Genomic DNA, 15,078 nt, shown 5'->3' with positions numbered 1-15,078 from the left:
TGGGGTTATCTGACAAAGTATGGCCAGCTTTAAACAGAAATGAAAACAACCCAGACAAGCTAAACAGAATTGATATAAATGATGGTTTTCTCTATCTCCCTGGTTGACAACATTAATCACAGCAGCCTCCGCACCTCTGTTAATCTTACTTACTTGATTAACAATTGGACCTTGTATTATAAACAAATTGGTAAATTATGTCAAATATTGGGTTCAAACAATAAAACTCATGGTTTTAAGGACACAAGTTTATAAACAAATACCACTATGTAAAAATTCCATGAGCCAATGATTTGTATCATTGACAGAAATCAGTGGGGAATGTTATACTAAGATGCTGAAAAATTAAAATAATTGATTAAAAGATAATTAGCAAAAATAGTTAAAAGGATAGTTATTAGCAGTATTGTCATTCTGTACTGAGCTCATTACCCTAGTAACCAAGCACCAACCACATAGTTATAGATTAACTGACCACATTGTTATGCTGTTTTATGCATCACCCACACACACAAAGTAACCTGTATGCTATGTCAACTTTTGTTCCCCTTGTAAGAGACAAATGATGCTGTGTCAACCATTTTTCCCTTTATGAGAGACAAATGTTCCTGGAATTGGTAGACCGAAGGGTACAAATAGCCTAACCACTCACTGTTACATGCCTCTGACCTCAAGCAAAGGGGAACAAAGGCCCACCTTGTTTCTGTTTCTCATCATTATGTACTTAATGATCAATGAGCTAATCATAAATGCACTATAAAAATCAGTCAAAATTCTAACTCACTTGCACAGCTTTGCAAATTCCATCTGCACTGTGTTGCTGGGCCAGCTAAAATAAAAGCACTTCTTTTAAAAAGACATCTTGCCCTATTTATCATCTTGGGAGTCTTGCCCTGTTTTTCATCATGGGGCCTTGTTTTTTGGGTGGGTTACAACACTACCTTAATCAGGTTATGTAAATAATCCTTCTGCATGTCTTTATCCCTGAAAATTACAGAGGTGTCTTCCTTGCACCTGGCTAGCCAGCTCAAGTTACTCAGCAATCTCTGACATCCTGACTATCACTCATCTCTGAGTGATCCCCTCTTTTCTTTACAAGGCAATAAATCCTGGGAGAGGCCTAGGATCAAGGCCTTTGTCCACATGTCCTCATGGGAAATGGACTTGAGTCTCCTTGGCTGCCCTTAACTTGGAATATGTCTTGGTGTTTTTACTCTCACTGTGGATTGTGTTGGTGGTGGTAGATTGGAATTGACTACCTGGAATTCCAATAACGTCTCAATGGGATTACAAATATAACTTTTTAGATTGAGAGGAAAACTAGAAAGAGGATTACAATACATGGATGACTGAACTCGATTTTTGGGTTTACAATAATTGGTCATTAAGGGGCTGGGGATTTAGCTCAGTGGCATAAGCACCTGCCTTGCAAGCAGGCAATCGTGAGTTCAATCCCCGGTACCAATAAAAAAGGAAAAAGACCAAAATAATAATAATAATAATAATAATAATAATAATGTCATTAGAGGAATGCAAATTAAAATAACACTGAGAGCCAGGGATTTAGCTCAGCGACATAAGTGCCTGCCTGGCAAATTCGAGGTCTCAAGTTCGATCCCTGGTGCAAAACAAACAAACAAAAAACAACAACAATACTGAGATTTCATCTCACTCCAGAAAGCATGGCCAGCATCAAGAAAACTACTAATAGGGGTTGGGGATTTAGCTCAGTGGCATAAGCACCTGCCTTGCAAGCAGGCAGTCATGAGTTCAATCCCTGGTACCGATTAAAACAAAAAAGACCAAAAAAAAAAAAAAAGAAGAAGAAGAAGAAGAAAATTACCAATAATAAATGCTGGAGAGGCTGTGGGGAAAAGGGAACTCTCCTGCCCTATTGGTGGGCGTGTAGACTGGTGCAACCACTCTGGAGGTCAGTCTGGAGGTTCTTCAAAAAGCTGGGATTAGAAGTACCATTTGACCCAGCTTTCCACTTCTAGGCATATTCCAAAAAGAACTGAAAACATCATGCCACAGTGATATATATGCACCCATGTTTATAGCAGCACGATTAGTAATGGCCATATCTTGGAAACAACCTAAATGCCCATCAACTGAGGAATGAATAAAACAGATGTGATACTTTTATATAGTGGAGTACTACTCAGCTATAAAGAATGCTCACACTGAGATTTTTCTAGGTAACTGGATACTTGAGACTATATTTGTAAGTGAAATAAATCAAATTCATGTGTGTAAATACTGCATTGTCTCCCTAGTATAAGAAATGGTAAGAGTACATAAAATACAAAATCCTCAATAAATACTGTGAAAGGGTAAGGATCTGTTCAAAGGGGAAAAATAATATATCAGGGAAAATGAGGGAAAAAAAGGGAAGGGAAAAGAAAACAATATCTAAATTTGCATAAACACACAGGATAGGTAAGATGATTGTGCTACAAATTCTATTAGTTCTTGGAATAAAACAGTTAACATTCATAGAATTGGATCAGTTTTGCATGTTTGTGTCTGGTGATCTGAGGAACTCTTAAAGATTACTATGTAAAATAACAAACTTAGTTATGTTCCTATCACCTTGGTTTTTTTCTTTTTAATTTTTTATTATTTTGAAGGTGTAAAACACAACAGAACAAGACAGAACAAAGCCAGTTGAGACAGTGCAGTGTAACTGGTACAGAACATCACAGCAGATTACCGGGATAACAGTAATAGGTACCATAGTATATCTTGTTATCTTCACAGTAGTTGTTTTTTCAATCAGGTACAGCAAAATCAAACGAAATACAGAACATTATAGAACTTTTCAAAACAGAATATTGAATAAAGCAATACAATTAATCAGAACAAAGCAAGACAGTGATAACAATATTTGCCTTCAAAGAGATGGTAGTAGGGGCTGGGGATTTAGCTCAGCAGCATAAGCATCTGCTTTGCAAGCACACGTGAATTCGTGAATTCGGTCGTGAATTCCATCCCTGGTACTGATTTAAAAAAAAAAAAAAAGAAAGAAAGAAATGGTAGAAGGAAATTCCCCTTATTTGCTATATTGCATACGGTCAACCTCCCAAGAGATGCTCAGACCTCTGGCTCCCATTTGCCAATGAGCAGGGAAAGAGATGTTTGATTCTCAGCCTGCATGCTGGTAGGCTCATGGCTGCTTGCCAGGGAGGCAAGTGGGTTGCTTTGTTGCCCAGTGCCCTAAATTACAACATGGTGGGAATCTCAGGAGATGCTGGCTGGCTGGTTCTCTCCCTGGGTTGCCCACCATTCACTTGAGCCACAGCTGCCTACCAGGGAGGCTAGTGGGTTGCTTGGTTTCACAGCACCCTAAGTTCCAACATGGTGTGGATCACGGGAGACACTGGATGGTTGTCTCCCTGGGGCAGCCGCAGGTAGCCGGAGCCATGGCTGCTTACAAGGGAGGTGACCAGGTTGCTTGGTTTAAAGTGTCCTAAGTCCCAACCTCATCTTGTTTTGAAGGTCTATATCGTCATTGCTTTGGGCTCCTTGCTATTGTTACTTATTTGTATTTTGTATTTCTTGTTTTCCTAGTAATTTGATTTCTTTTGTTTTGTTTTTCCCTCTAATGTAGAAAGGATAGATGTATATGTAGAGGCTCATACATGCCTACAACGTCTCCTAAACAGTTTATGAGAATTGGTTGTATTATATGTAATGCTATAAATGCTACTTTGAAGAAAAAGAGACATTACGGTATCAATTGCTGATTTCCTATTGTCATGCTGTGAAATCCAGTAATGCTTTTATTCTCTGTTTAGCGTGGTGTTAGTCTGTTTTGTATTATTTAATTTCAAGATACATGTTGATTTTCCTATTGTCTGGTTTTGAGGCCTGTAATGCCTTCATTACTTAGTTTTAGTCAGTTTTATACTATTTTGTTTTGTATGAGTCATCGTGTGTGAAGATATAGAGAACTATTTAGAAGAAAACAAGAGACATTATGGTAGGTAATGTTGATCTCCTGTTGGCTACTTTTGAAATTTGTGTCACTTACATTGTTTTCTTCTGATCTACTATGTTCTGTTATATGTTCTGTGTTTTGTTATGATTTCTTTTACCCTCTTTAAAATAAAAAAAGAGTACTAGGAATAAGTACTTTAAAAAAAAAGATATGTCTTAGTGCTTTGAAATTATAAAATATCAAGTACCTATTTTTATCAAGGCCTGCTTAATATGCAATAAATGGTACATCTTTACAGTATGTAATTTAATAAATCAAAATCATATCCTATGTAAGTAATTACCATTTTTTTAAATTTCATTTAAAGAAAGACTAAACAAAACAGAAAATGGGTAGAAATAATACATACGTTCAGAGAAAAAATAAACAGTAAGAAATCACTGATATTTACATACTGTCCTTTTACAAATAGTTGTTCAAGATAAAAAAGTGGAACATATAAAGTGGGAATTCAAGCAGTGAGGCTGCAAACAGTTCTGTTCAACTATCCAACAAAAACTTAGTAATATGGTTGTCAATCCTATACACTTAAACATACATGCAGTTATCCATGTCTTCATTTATGTTGGGATTAAACAAACTAAAGCAGGCTAAAGTCATTCTGAAAAACGAATAGTATTTGTGGGCTTCACATCGTGACACTCCGGGATCATCACTGGGTACTGTAGTGTCTTTTTCTTTTATTTAAAGAAAGACTAAACAAAACAAAAAATGAGTAGAAATAATACATACTTTCAAAGAAAAAAAATAAACAGTAAGAAATCACTAGTCGATGATTACAGACTGTCCTCCTACAAATAGTTATTCAAGATACTAAAGTGAAGCATATAAAGTGGGGATTCAAACAGTGAGACTGCAACCAGTTCTGTTCAACTATCCAACAAAAACTTAGAAATATGGTTATCAATCCTATACTCCTAAACATACATGTAGTTATCCTTATCTTCAATTATGTTGAGATTGAACAAACCCAAGCAGTCTAACATCTCTCTGAACAAAGAATAATACTATTGCTGGGTTTCACATTATGACATTCCAGGATCAGCACTGGGTACTTTAGTGTCTCTTTTTCTTCAAAGTATCTGTTCATTTCATCATGTGTCATAAGATCAGTTCTCATAAGCTGTTTATAGATTCTACACATGCATGAGTCTTAACATGTATTTCTATCCTTTCTATATTAGAGGGAGAAACAAAACAAAACAAGACAAAACAAAACATATTCCTATAAACACAAGAAATGAAAAAGACATTTAAGACCGTTGTACAAGGAGTTCTACCATAGTTCCTGTGTTGTCTCTTGTTATCTTCAATAGAATTGGCTATATCATCAGACATAGTATAATTGAATATATCAGTACGTAACAGTATTAACAAAAACAGAACTTTGTATATAGTATAAAACTTCAAAAGCAGGCAGTTATCAAGCCAGAATGTGTGTCATAGAGTCTTGTCATCTTCAGTGTAGTTGCCTATACTCTCAGACTTGATACTATGAATCGTATCAGTTTTGAATAAAATCTGTCGATACCAAACAGCAATCAAACAAATCAGATTTAACTAAGATCAATCATGATAAAACAGTATAAGTCATACAGGGCTCCAGATTAAGAAAATAGGAAATCAAAGATGATTATTGTGCTATATCCTGATGTTTTGGGAATAGCTGTCTGTGCCCTCAAATCTAATGCAAGTAGACAAATTGGGACAGAATAAAATCTATCAAAAAAAAAAGAATAAAATCTATCTAGGCAGAGTGGAACGAGTAATGTGGGTTTTAAATCCTGATACACTATTAACAATATCTTCTGCCATCTTTTTTAAGATTCTTCCTCCCCTTTGACTTCCGCAGGGTGCACTGTGTATTTTTGGGTCTGACCAAGACCTTTGGTTTTAAATTGGGGGATGCTGAACATTTTTTTCATGTATTTATTTTTAATTTGTATTTGTTCATCTGAGAACTGTGTATTCATCTCAGATGCCCATTTTTGGATTGGGTCTTTGAAGTTCGGGGGTCTGTTTTTTTAATTTTTTATATATTCTAGACAGAAGTCTTTTGTCCATGGGACAGTTGACTAAGATTTTTTTCAAAATTTATGGGTTTCCTTTTTACTCTGTGGGAAGATTTCTTTTGATATGCAAAAACTTTTTAATAACACAAAATCCCAGTTATTGATTCTGGGACATATTTCCCGTGCAGTTTGATTTTTGCTCATGAATTCTCTGCCTACCCCTATGTCTTCAAGATTTCTACCTACTTTGACTAAGACATACCTTAATAAATCCTGGTTTCTCTCTCTCTCTCTCTCTCTCTCTCTCTCTCTCTCTCTCTCTCTCTCTCTCTTATTTCTTGGTACTGAACTCAGGGCATCAACCATGCTGTGCAAGCACTCTACCACAGAGCTTTTCCTCAGCTCTTTGTATTCTGTTTTGAGACAGGGTCCCACTAAGTTGCCAAACTAACCTTGAACTTGGGATCCTTCTGCTTCAGCTTCCTGAGTAGCTGGGATTATGGACTCATTGGGATCTCTTAACACAAGGCCTTCATTTCAGCCAGAACAGATAGAAAGCCTGATGCTCAGACTAGGTAACCAGTCTCTCATGCTCAAGTTTCTGCACAATGCATGGCATAACTAGCACAGAAACTAAGCTTCCTGACTCCGTGTGTGTGTGTGTGTGTGTGTGTGTGTGTGTGTGTGTGTGTGTGTGTGTATGTCTGAGGATTTAACCCAGGGCCCTTCACAATAAGCTACATGCTCAGTCTATTTTTATTTTTTATTTTGAGACAGGGCCTGTCAATACTTTCTAACCAAGTTTCCATTTCATGTCTATGTATTAAGATTCCACAACAGTCTCTCACACAGACCTGCCCAGGACTTAAGTCATCATTTTGTCCAAGGTATTTGCACTGTGTACACTGCTGTCCTATTAGTCACTAAGTAGGAGTCTCAGTTACCAGGTAAACCACAGCAGTACCACAGCACTTGTGTTCAAGAAACCTTCATTTACTTAATAATGGCCCCCATGGGTCTGGGGACTCAGCTCAATGGCACAAGCGCCTGCCTAGCAAATACAAGCTGGTGAGTTCTATCCTTGGCACCAAAAAAAATAAAATAAAATGATGTTCCCCAAAAGAATAGTAGTGATACTGGAAATTCAAAGTGACAGCAATCAAAGAGAAGTCCTCCAGTCCTTCCTGTAAATGGCACATACATTAGTGTCTATGAAGAGAAATATCAGGTATATACAGGGTTCAGTACTGTCTGCAGTTTGGTGTTGAAATGTATGGCCCACAAATAAGGGGAGGCTACTATTACTGCACTGGACAGGCAATTTCACCAGGTAGGACCTGTTGGTGCCTAAAGTAACAATTCCAGCTCTGGTCTGTCCTCTCTACTCTCCCTTCTTCATGTTCAAAATGCCTTTCTTTGTCCTCTATTCTCTAGTAACTTTGTGCTCTGTTCTCTGATAACTCTAAACTCTTTCCCACAAATTCTGGTAAAACACACAAAACTTCTCATTTCCTTATGCTGACTTCCTTACCTGAAATGCACTGCCCTTCTTTTTTGCTTTGGATGATATTTTGCTTTGGATGATATTCATTCAACACAAGTGCCACATCCAGAAGCTTTCCCCAAATATTATCCCTCTCCCAGCATTTTTTTTAGTACTACAGTTCAACTCAGAGCCTTTGTCCTGGTCTTACATCCTAAGCCCTTTGTAATTTTATTTTTTATTTTAAGACAGGGTCTCACTAAGTTGCTAATGCAGGGCCCAATTCAATCCTCCTGCCACAGCTTTCCAGAATGCTGAGATCATAGATGTGTGATATCATGCTGCTTGTCTATGAAATATTCTGATTATATAATTGGTTTACACACCATACTAGGAGACTGTCAAGACCAAGAACTGCATTTTTATTTATATACCTAGATGCTAACTTTGCACAAAACAGACATTCAAGTATTCATTTAACTGAACAGATATGAACAACAATGTCTTAAGGTATTGTGGAGATTTATTGAAATGGCACATCCACATTTTTAATTTTCTTTCTAAATCAAAAGCAACAACAACTTCGGGAAAGATAGCGAACAGGTGAGCAGCAGAGAGAAAGAGCCTCTCCAAGATTTGGGGTCCAGGTACTGGAATATAGCAACATGAGGAAGAGAAAAAGGAGGAAGTGGGTCCCTTGGACCTGGGAATGATGTGACGTGAGACTTGAAGCTCATAGAGAAAGGAATCCAACAAAAATAAGAAAACCAGGCTACTTAGGCCAAGAAGAAGAAGAAGCCACACTCACTGGAGAGCCAGCCAATGTGGGCCTAAGGAGAAAAACCATGCCCCACAGTGAGCCCTACCCAAAACTAGTCCAGCACAGAAAAAGGGTGGATCTCACATGGGTAAGAACATCTGGGTGAACAATCCTAAAAATGCAGTCCCTTCTGAATTCTGCTTCTGCCTGAATTCTTTCCTTTTATTCCACAACATCCTGGAGCATTCTCCTCACTCCTCAAGAGTTCCACAGCAACCACCAGTCACAGCCCCTCTATCTTGAGTTAGAGCAAGGGCAGCCTGTTGTGCCCAAAAACAACTTCGATAACCACCAAAATGTGGAGAAGGATAAAAGGAAAACATAAAAGCAGAAATTGATGGTGTTATTTCCAAAGTAAATCCTCCAAACATCAATAGAATCATGAACACACACACACACACACACACACACACACACACACACACTGAGAGCAGTTATCATAATACCTGAGTAGTGGAAAACTTTGACGTAGTATCAGCAGTGTCCTCAGAACACACCTATGTATAAAGTGGTGCATTTTTTTTTTTTTTTGTCTTTTTCGTTTTTATCAGTACCAGGGATCAAACTCATGACCGCACACTTGCAAGGAAGGCGCTTATGCTGCTGAGCTAAATCCCCAGCCCAAAGTGGTGCATTTAAAAAAAAAAAAAGGAAACTGACGCTCAGAATGATCAAGAGAATTGCTCAAAGTCACAGATATGATGTGGAGATAAAACACAAGTGAGTGTCCATTATATTGCAGAGTGTGTGTTCTTTGCATTACCGACCAACCTTCCTACTTAGCCTGCTATATTTCCCTGCATAACAGATTTCTCTGTGATTAATACTACCTATTACCTTTAGCTAAGTATTGATTCGTGTGTAGTTTCAAAATGTTCACCTCTTATTGGCAAAGGCCAGCCTGGCTTCAGAGAAAAAGATGATTCAAATAAGCCGACATGCTTTTTGTGGTCTCTTCTGTGTCTTTGGGGACCAGATTTTTCCTGGTGGTCAACTCTAATTACTCCCATAAGCTCCCTAATCTGACTGAACCACACGGGGGGCGGGGATGATGCTCAGAACCATACATATGTAGTTGTTGTACACAAGCAATAGAAATAACCAAAAAAGGGGCTGGGGATTTAGCTCAGCGGCATAAGCGCCTGCCTTGCAAACAGACAGTCATGAGTTCGATCCCTGGTACCGATAAAAAGGAAAAAGACAAAAAAAAAAGAAAGAAAGAACCAAAAAAATGGTGTGGAAATAATGAGGAGCTATTTAAAGGTCTATTCATCAGGGCCATGGAGGCACACACCTGTAATCCCACCACCCTGGGAAACTGAGGCAGGAGGATCTCTAGTTCTAGGCAATCTAGAGATTTAGAGAGATGCTGTTGTACAATTTAAAAAATTTTTAAAAGCCTAGAGATGTAGCTCAGTAAGTCTCTGAGTTAAATCCTCAGTCAAAAGAAAGGGAGAAATAAAGAAAAGAAAGCGTGTACTAACAGTCCTATTTGCCAGCATACAGCATGCAACAGCAATTTCAGTTCTCAGCATAGAAAACAAAGCTTAAACCTTGGTGTTTGATCCAAGACTTAAAGGGGTGGAACTGAGAAATCTGTTTTCTCATCTGTAAAAGCAAATGCGGATGCAAAACAGTAAGCATAAGCTGCCCAGCCCATTGTAATACAGGCTGAAAATTGGGAAACAAATGTTAATCACTGTTTTCACTGTTACTTTTATGAATTGAGTAGCAGTCACAGCAGCAGTACTGTTTTAGAATAGCACACAGACATCCTTAATGAACTGTGTGGAAACCAGCCCTTGCACGAGCCTTTTCCCCTTGCATAGCACCGCATGCAGACCTCACACACAGGGCAGGACTAAGCACACATGTGAAGTGATCTCCCACTCCCGCTCCTCCCTGCCAGGCTCCCAATCCCTTGATGAACCATGAAGGCGAGTGATGGTAATGAACCAAAGTAGTGGGAAGCACTCTATGTAAAGTATTCCAATCTCAGCTGCCATCCCCAAGGTCCCCCAACCATATACCCAGATATGAGGCAAATAAAAAACAAGAGAGCCACTAATAAGTTAATAACCCACTTCAGAAATGACTGCCTTCATTCTGCTGAGCAGTTTCTTAAGTTCTGACGGATCCCACTCATTTGGCAGCACATAAATCAGAGCAGACATTCTTAATCACAGCACCATTACAGAATCTTTCTGAGTCTATTAGGACCCTCATAAAGTAAATACTTGTGTGTGCCAGCTTCTGCAGAGGAAAATGAGTCATCAGCTCACAGGTCTCTTTCTGATGTTACCAGGCTACAAGGCGGTACCCTTTCTCCTCTATGTGTTTGATTTCCCAACTATGACTAAGCCTTCCATCCACCCACACCCTGTGGCTAAAGACCATAAACACCCTGTCTCCTGTCAGCATGCTATATCCTGCATCTATGCTGTGCTGCTCATGCATCTGTTCTTAACTCATTCTTCTCATATGTGAAGCAACTGGTCAAAGCCTTAAAACCTTAGTGCCCTGAGACAGGATGGTGCCTTTTATGAGGTTAACATGAAGATGTTAGGAGGGGGATATGGGTAGAAGATAATAACAGCTAATGGAGCAGGCCAGAAAAGTAAGTGCATTCTTCAGATCACTTGCACCCTTCTGCCTTTGACTCTATGGGTTGATATTGTCAGCTAATCTTGTAAATTTCTGTGTCCGGCATTAAATGTTCCTCATGTAAATACTGACTGCAACAACTGTCATCTGGGTTCCCAAGCTGCTCTGTGCATGCAGCCTGTACACGATACTACTCTATAATTGACAGACTGCATCCAGTTGCCCAGCTGGTTTGCTGTGCCCTAATCTCTTGCCTCATACTGATGCTACATATTGACATTTTAGTGATTTTACTCACTGCCTGTCATAGCACAAAAAAAGTCAGACTCCAAGGAATTCAAACCTTAACAATCTATGAGATTGTTGATCTGGGATGATTTATTTAACCTCCACTAGCCTCCACTTGCTTGCTTACAAATGGGGAAGAGAATGATCCCTCCTTCACTGGGTATGAGAATTTTATGTCTGAGGAGCTCACAAAATGATAATAATACAGTACATCTCAGGTGTGTGGCCTGCTGTCTGACACAAAGTATTCACTGAAGTGTAGTTTTAATGATGGACACTTTGCAAAAAGGGCCACCATGAGCTGAATAAATGTGAGCTACCTCACCTAGCAAGTCCATTGCCTTTCCTCTTGAATAAAGACGGGTACTGTGCCACTCTGATGAAGAAAATGCAGCAGAAATGATGCCACTTCTGGTCCTCTCCTTTTAGAAGCCTGGGAATTTTTACTTTCTCTATAGTAATGCAAAGAAACTTGCAATAGACTACGGAATGATGAGATACCACAAGAAACAAGAAAGGCCACATGGATGAACATTGGGGCACTAGACACAGAGGTGCAGCTACACTGGGTCAGTCCAGCAGCCAGCTGAACACATCTGCTTCCAGGCAAGTCCAGCAAACCCATAGGTAGCCCATGGATTTATCAGAAATCATTAACTGCTGAGTAGGTAACTAAATAGTGTCTATTCATTTTCTTTCCTATCTCTGTATCCCAAATACCTAGAAAAAAGGTCTGAATAAACTCACACATTAGTACACACCAGCAGATTTAAGTGTCTAAGTGGCTTAAGAAAACATTTGAACACAATAGTAGTGAATGAATTCTTTCCTGTCACTTTATGAGGACACTGTACCTGCAAAGTTCAAGCCCAGGGCAGGAAAACATGAATATAATCTGACAACAAAAACAAGGAGGCTGCATTTTTGAAAGCTCTAAACTCGACATCTTGGCTGAACAGATCACTTCCAAAACAGTCTGGCTGCCTATCCACTTCTCAGACAGAGGTAACCTGGGCAGCCTGAAGAGGGAAAGTGGAGAACTTGGATTTATGGCATCAAGTTGAAACTGCAGAGGGAAACAGATGGGAGATAAAATGCTTCATCAAGTTTACATTTTTCTCCCCATTCATTCAGTGACAGCTGCTCACCATCTGTCTTGGTTTTGTAAAGTTGGGTCTTTAAGCATTGATTGAACCTCTTTATGTCACCGCCGCAGAATGACACCAAATGTACTACCTCTCAAGATTAAACCTTGTCTACCACGGCCACTCTCTGTCCATTGAAGCCTACTGCCCCCACCACCACTTTGAAAAAAAAACAGCAAGAGACAGGGGAGGGTAAGGGGGTGAAAATCAAACTGAGATTTGTTATGAACATGTAACAAATAATATAATCATTATATACTACAAATAAGCACTAAGAAAAAATAAGTAAATAATAAAAATAAAGAATCTCTGGCAGCCTTTTCTCATTCTCAAGCTTTGTCCCAAACCGTCTGCTTCTGGCTTTGTTTTTGCACTGCTCTCTGTTTCAATCGCCCGTGTGTCCTCGCATTCTTGCTGGACACCTTTGGTTCTGTCCCTAAACTCCCTTCACCAAGCATGATGCCTCCCTCTCTCATGAGCTGGCTTACTTCTGTTTACTGCAGACAAAGGGAAACCCTCCTTCATTACTGTTCAACCACAGTGCCAAGCAATAGACCTTTGTTATCTGTGCGTACACGTGAAGTTCTCAAATGAGGTCCATGAGGTCCATATCCTGGATCTGGAGCAATATTTTATCGGAGCCATTGGAAGTGGGGTAAGGAGGGAGCAGAGAGGATCAGGGATATGACCCACCTATGATTGGATGCTAACAAAACTCAGATGTGCTCATCAGCTTTCACTTACCATGCAGGAAGTCATTTCTGCCCCAGCTATTTTTGTTAATTTCCAGAGTCCTTGTATTCTCACTGTCACCTCTTGCTGCAGTCCTGATTCCACTGAATTCTTGTTCATGATTTTAATTCTGTTGTTTGTTCACTGACTGACCCTTGAATATCTTTCTTACATTATCAGAATAGTTCTTGAGTGTTTTCTATGTGAATATAACAAAACCCAATCACTTATCTAGGAAACAATGATCTGTGAGAGGACAGAAAAGTGAACTGGCAATGAAACACTGTACCAAGCAGTCCCATCGGACAAGCAGAATGTCCTGCCTTGGGAATGAGGAGCACTCCCTAGGTAGTGGCTTTTCAAAATGTGGTCATCAAAGTAGAAAAATTCAAAATTGTTAGAAATTTCAGTATCTCTCAATAACTAACAGGACACATTAGGATACATAGGAAATCAGCAAAGATGTTAGAGTGAACAACCCACATTCATGGGACACTCAAGCCATCAACAAGAAAAATATTCTTCTCAAGTACAGAATAGTTACCCAAAAAAGTCTACTCTGGGCCATCGGGGTCAATTATTTCACAATTCATAAAATTCTCTAACCATAAAGAAATTAAATTTGAAACAAACAATAGATAGATCTCTGGAAAATCCTCAAATATTTGGAAAATAAATAATACACTCTAAATAATCCACGAGTCAAAAAACAAAATTGAAATGGAAGCCAAATAAAAGTGGAAACGCAACTTACCTGAAACTGCAGAGTGTCACTAAAGGAACACTGACAGAAAAGTATATAAACGCCTATAATAGAAAAGAAGCAAGTTCTCAGATCAATAAACTCTGCTTCTACTTTAGAAACTAAAAATGAAAAAGAGAAAATTAAATCCAAATTAAGCAGAAGAAAAGAAATAATAAAGATCAAAGTGGAAATCAATGAAACAGGAAGCAAAGGGATAGTGAAAAACAGCAGGAAATAGTTCTTTGAGAAAATCAATAAAATTAATAAAAGTCTGGCCAGCATGATTAACAGAAAAGACCCAAATTACTAACATCAGAAATGAGACTGCTAAGTCACTTACATTTCTACAGATATTAAGGATGAAAAGCAAATATAACTTTATGCTAATGAATTTGAAACCTTAGCTGAAATGGGAGAAAAAATCCGTATGACATAAATTACCAAAGCTCGTGTAAAAAAAACACGTAGCCTGAAGAGCCCTGCCTATGAAAGGAAATGAAACCGCAATTACAAACACCCCACAGGTGCAAAGAGCAAGCACTGGGGAGAGGAGGGTGTTTCCAACAAGTGATGCCAGGAGAGCTGATGGCCAGGTGCAGGGGGAGGAGACTGACCTCTCGCCAATTAAAAAGCCAACTCACCGTGGAGAACTTGAGAGATTAGAGTAAAAACATGGAGGAGATATTTTAGGACACTGGAGTGGGCAAGAACTTTTTAGACAAAACCCGCAAAGTATAGACAACCAAAGCAAAAAGACACAAAGGAGATCACATCAAACTAAAAGGCTTCTGCCCACTCAATAATCGAAGAACAGGGACGATGTGCAGAATGGGAGTAAATGATAGCAAGCCACACATCTGTTAAGGAGTTAACACCTGGAATACATAAGGACCTCCAACAACTCAACAGAAAAAATCAAAAATGGGCAATGGGCCTAAATATACACTTCTCCAACTCGGGTATGAAAAAAAGGCTCAACATCAAAAATCATGAAGGAAATGCAAATCAAAACCACAGTGAGATGTCGCCTCACTCCAGTAAGAATCACCACAATCAAAGAAAACAAAAAATAACACATTCTAGTGAGAACGTAGAGAAAAGGGAACCCTTCCACACTGAACAGCAATTTGTACAGCCATTACCGAAAGAAGTATGGAAATTCCTCTGAAAATTAAAGTAGACCGGGCGTGCTTGGCGTTGAGGACAGCCAGAGTTGACAGCAACTAAAGTACATAAAGCAACTAAAGCC

General features: G+C 39.0%; 1 long non-coding RNA gene across 3 annotated transcripts in view; it reads right to left on the bottom strand.

Annotated features, from left to right (window-relative positions):
- The window catches only part of LOC134475756 (uncharacterized), a 31,362-nt gene extending 16,894 nt beyond the window's left edge, over positions 1–14,468 (bottom strand). For 2 of the 3 annotated variants that reach the window (XR_010046988.1, XR_010046989.1), the window contains exons 1-2: positions 14,170–14,468; positions 13,839–13,891 (exon numbers count right to left, since the gene is read on the bottom strand). This is a non-coding gene — a long non-coding RNA (uncharacterized LOC134475756). The remainder of the gene's footprint in view (positions 1–13,838; positions 13,892–14,169) is intronic. The other variant, XR_010046990.1, reaches the window with a different exon arrangement.
- Positions 14,469–15,078: the final 610 nt, after the last annotated feature.

Source organism: Cavia porcellus, unplaced genomic scaffold, assembly GCF_034190915.1.
Source record: "Cavia porcellus strain 051 isolate PalLab524CR breed Dunkin Hartley unplaced genomic scaffold, mCavPor4.1 scaffold_4, whole genome shotgun sequence".
NCBI classification, from domain to species: Eukaryota; Metazoa; Chordata; class Mammalia; order Rodentia; family Caviidae; genus Cavia; species Cavia porcellus.
The sequence above is the reverse complement of the archived record's forward strand: the minus strand, read 5'-3'. Positions and strand labels throughout refer to the sequence as shown.